This window comes from Urocitellus parryii, chromosome 3 (assembly GCF_045843805.1).
Source record: "Urocitellus parryii isolate mUroPar1 chromosome 3, mUroPar1.hap1, whole genome shotgun sequence".
Taxonomy (NCBI): Eukaryota; Metazoa; Chordata; class Mammalia; order Rodentia; family Sciuridae; genus Urocitellus; species Urocitellus parryii.
The window spans coordinates 37,892,481-37,897,269 of record NC_135533.1 but is presented as its reverse complement, the minus strand read 5'-3'; the positions used below and the strand labels follow the sequence as shown (position 1 = coordinate 37,897,269).

General features: G+C 33.8%; 1 non-coding gene across 1 annotated transcript; it reads right to left on the bottom strand.

The window, feature by feature from the left end:
* Window positions 1-464: 464 nt before the first annotated feature.
* On the bottom strand, window positions 465-596 carry LOC113188785 (small nucleolar RNA SNORA18). The gene has a single exon (XR_003301583.2). It is a non-coding gene; the product is annotated as a small nucleolar RNA SNORA18 (small nucleolar RNA).
* Window positions 597-4,789: the final 4,193 nt, after the last annotated feature.

Below are 4,789 nucleotides of genomic sequence, written 5' to 3'. Positions count from 1 at the left end.
TATTAAATGTTGCTTAACAAAAAATTGTTTGCATTTAATATTGTTATCAATCAAATAAAAATTATGTTAACAGATAAAAACTAAGCTTATTTGTCACATAAAAATTTAAATATTCTTAGCCAGGTGTGGTGGCACATGCCTGTAACCCCATTGATTTGAAAGGTCAGCCTTAGCAACTAAGCAAAACCCTGTCTCAAAATTACAAAGGCCTTGGGATGTTGCTCAGTGATAAAATATGCCTGGGTTCAATCCCCAGTACCAAAAAATAAAATATTTTTATATATGGTGTTAGCTTGAATTGTATGTATAGGTATTTGATATGGGAAATTAGTATTTTGCTCCTATCTTTTTATTATGATTGTCTAAAAGAAAATTTTAAGAGTCATTGTGATTGTCTCTATTAATCAAACATCCATGTTTTCTATGTTTTAACCTATCTGTTATAGCTTCTTTTAAAAAACATTAATTATCTTGTAGTTACTTCCCACAAGTCTAACAAATAGTCCTATGAGTAAAGCAAAACCACAGAGTTACTCTATGAGGGATTTCCAATGATGTGTGGCAACAGAAGAAGCTCCATTGGGATAGACCTCAACTTAAAATCTTAACCTACATATTGTGATTATATTTGATGAAATATAATTTTGTATGTAATGAAAATTAGGGCTTACATTTTTCATTTCTTTTTTAAAAACTGCTTTATGTTTTTATAACATAGTAGTCTATACCTGTTTATAAATAAATTAAAACTATGTTGTTGCATCAGATACCTTGACAAGTGATGCCCTGTGATCTAAAATATAATAAGGTATTAGAAGAAATGGAAGAAGTCATCTAAAACTAGTGATATTTTTTGAGGATGTGGGGATATGAAAGATAGAATGAAAAAAACATTATTACTGTATGTACATATGTTAATTCATGACCAATATGATTCTGCAACATGTACATCAGAAAAATGAGAAATTATATCCCATCTATTATATATTTTTATATATATTATTATATTTGTATGATATATCAGAGTGCACAAATGCATTTACTGTCATGTATAACTAATTAAAACAGATTGAATTTTTTTTAAAAAGGTGATGACACATGTACAGTGTACTGGGCTCTTTTCTTCTTTTTCATTTTTCCTCTGCCTAGTAACTACTACTTCTGGGAATATCTTCCCCACCCCACAACACACCTAAGCAGATTCTATGGTTTCCATGTCTGCCTTTGTAGACATGTGACCTATATAGTTACATAGAGCCCTTCTCTTTAGAAGGGCCCTAAGTCTGCTGCTCTAATACCCTGATGTAGCTCTTTTAAAATTCTTAATAGTTTTTGAACAAGGGGACCCACATTTTCAAATTGAACTAGACTCCACAAAATTAGGTAATAATCCTGAGTAGCAGCTATGTTAGTATGATATAACCACACTCCCTAGCCACCTTGATTAATTCAAGGCTGTGTGCCAGACTGAAGTCAATAATAAGGCTTTCCAGAGAATTTGAAACTTGGTAATGAGAGATTCAGGGTAGATTTATATTATGTCTCAGTAATGACTAAGATACAAACTTCTACCCAGCCAATCTTATTCTTGTGATGCTTGGTGATTCAATAACTCCTGGGACCATGACAAAAGAACTATTATACTATATTCCCTTTTTTTTTTTTAAATTCTGGAATAAGGTTGTTCTTGCAACTAAAAAATTTAACTGAAATGTGTACCTATTTTATAGGTTGAAGAAAGAATAAGAAGATTGAAAATTATATTGCAATTTTGTTTTCAGTCTTAAATATTAAGTTTCAATATTTTAATGCAGTGGACATAGTTGCATGAAAATATGTTGGTAAATCATAATCTAGAGGTTGGAGATCATAATATAGAGTTTGCATTATTATATTAATAATTATTTGCTTGTAATTACATTTTATATAATTGTATTACATATAATAACTATTTCAGTTTTTATATATGTTCCACATCTGGGATGATGGGATAAAATGGATTAAAGAGCCTTTCCTTTACCCTTGGAGAAAATGGAATATAATGGATATAGGAAAGTCAACAATTAAGAAGACTGTATGGCCACACCCTGAATTTGGGAAAAGCCATCTGGGTATTGCAGGTCTCTCCTGTGAAAATGGATAACCAGCCAAGTGTGCCCTGGTACAGCGTTTTTCATAAAAATTTTTTTGAATTGTAAATTGAATTCAAACATTAAAATATTTGATGCTGAATTTGCAATTATCCTTTGTCCTCAGCCACCTCTTACTACTTATTCTCTCAAGCCACAGAAAAATGGGTAGGAAAAAACATACCAAGTTCTCTAACCTGAAAACACACATTAGCAGGAAAGAATTCCTGCCTCAGAAGTAGCAGAAAGGAAGACAGTTGGTTATCCTTCACTGATGCTGAAAATGAAAAGTGCCAAAAAGAGCTGCCTAGACAGGGAAAAGGTAGAAAGAAAAAGAATAGTAATAATTTAAACACAAAAAAGAAAAATTCAAACTACATAAGGCAATAAGCTGACCACGTGAATGACTGTGAATAACCAGAAACCCAAACCCTGGAAACAAAAACTCAATAGAGCAAAGCTTTCCAAAGTTACTTCTAGCTATAGGAAAGCATAATATGATTTAAATGATCTATGAGTTCAAATCTGAGATATTAAAATAATAGGGTGAGATGAGCATAAAATACTAATGGACACCAGTGACAAGATCATCAGAGGACAGTTGAGGATCACAGTAGTTATATTATTTATATTGTTACAATAATAGTTACGGTGATATAAGTCTGCCCCTTTTTTTCCATCTACATAGATTTTATGGCAGCATCACTCATCTTTTCCATCATGGGAGAATGGACAAATAATTTGTGGTAAATTATTTCTATGAATTTATCCCAAAATAGAGTGTGATTTTCAGTCTGGTGACTTGTGTATGGCATCATCTTAAGTGAAAAAATTTTTCAATAATACATCTAGGAAAAAAATATACATCTAGGATAATTTTGCTTTTCTAATACAGCACAAATTCCCTTTATATGTGAATGTTAGAATGATCATGTAGATTTATGTAGGAAAAGAGAAAATTTCATTGTGTATATACACCACAGTTTCTTTATCTATTCATCTAGGGCATGAAAGGCATCTAGGTTGGTTCCACAACTTAATTATTGTGAATTGTGCTCCTACAAACATTGATGTGGCTGCATCAGAGTAGTATGCTGTTTTTGAGTCCTTTGGGTATAAAACAAGGAGTGGGAGAAACTGGGTCTAGATGAATGGATAAAGAAACTGTGGTATATATACACAATGGAATATTTCTCAGCATTAAAAGAGAATAAAATCATGGCATTTGCAGGTAAATGGATGTAGTGTAGAATATCCTGCTAAGCAAAGTAAGCCAATCCCCCAAATCTAAAGGCCAAATATTTTCTCTGATATGTGAATGCTGACTTATAATGGGGTGGATGGGGAGGAATTTAGGAACTTTAGATAGGTTGAAGGGGAGGGAGGGAAAAGGAAGGGGCATAGGGTAGGAAAGATGGTGGAATGAAATGGACATCATTACCCTAAGTACATGTATGAAGATATAAATGGTGTGACTCTACTTTGTGTACAGCCAGAGACATGAAAAATTGTGCTCTATGTGTGTATTATGAATTGAAACGCATTCTGACATGTATAACAAATTAGAATAAATACATTTTAAAAAACAGAAAAAAGAAACCACAACTTCCCATACATTATTATGCATGATTTAACTAATGACTTGAATCACATAGTGTCATTTTAACCCTAATCTTTACTTTTTCCTGTATAACCCTGTTTGTTACATATTACATTTCAAACTTGAAATTCATAAGGAAAATGTCACCCAAGGACTTCTTTTTAACGTCACTTACTCTTATTCTAACAAAATTAACTAGTTCTTCTAATTACAGCTGAAAGGCCTTGGTGACATGGAGGATTTGGTTCTTTATGGAAAGATGACAATAATCAGCAGATGGTATCTTAAATGAGCTGCCTTTCACAGGGAATGCACCCAGCTCTCTGCAGATTTTGGTGAGGTCTCAGTCCAGGAGCACACAATCTATGGGGCATAACTACATGGTAAGAGCACAACAGGGAAATGCAGGATGGGTCAACCCAAAGATGAACAAAGTAAATGTATTAGGGTTCTCCAGAGGAACAGAATCAACAGGAAGTATGATTATAAAGACAGGATTTATTAGATTAACTTATACAACCAGAAGGTGGATAATCTAAAATGGCCATCTGCAAGCTGGGGAGCTGGAGGAACCAGTAGCTGCCCAGTCCAGGAAGCTGAAGCTGCAGAAAAAGAGGGATCAACAGTGCTTCCCTAGTCAGAAACCAAAGGCTTCAGAATCTCTGGCAGAGCCCACATTGGAAGACTGAAGAATTAAGAATCCAATATCCTCAGGTGACTGCAGCAGGAATCAAGAGCCTGTTCAAGAAGAATGGGGCTTGCATCTGCTGAAGCTTCTTTGTTATTCCAACTTTTATTCCATCCAAGCCATCATCCTATTGGACAGTGCTGCCCATGTTTAGGGAGGGTCTCCACTTCAGTTAGCTATCCACATGCCAATCATTCCTAGACATGTCCTCATGAATACACCAGAGCCTCTTAATCATTAGCATCTCTTAATCTAATCAAGTTGACAATTCAAATTAACCATTACAGTAGAGAACCATTATTATACAAAGAAGCCAGTGTTACAAGAAAATTAGTTTCATAAACTTAAGAATAAGCCAAGAACAAAAACATG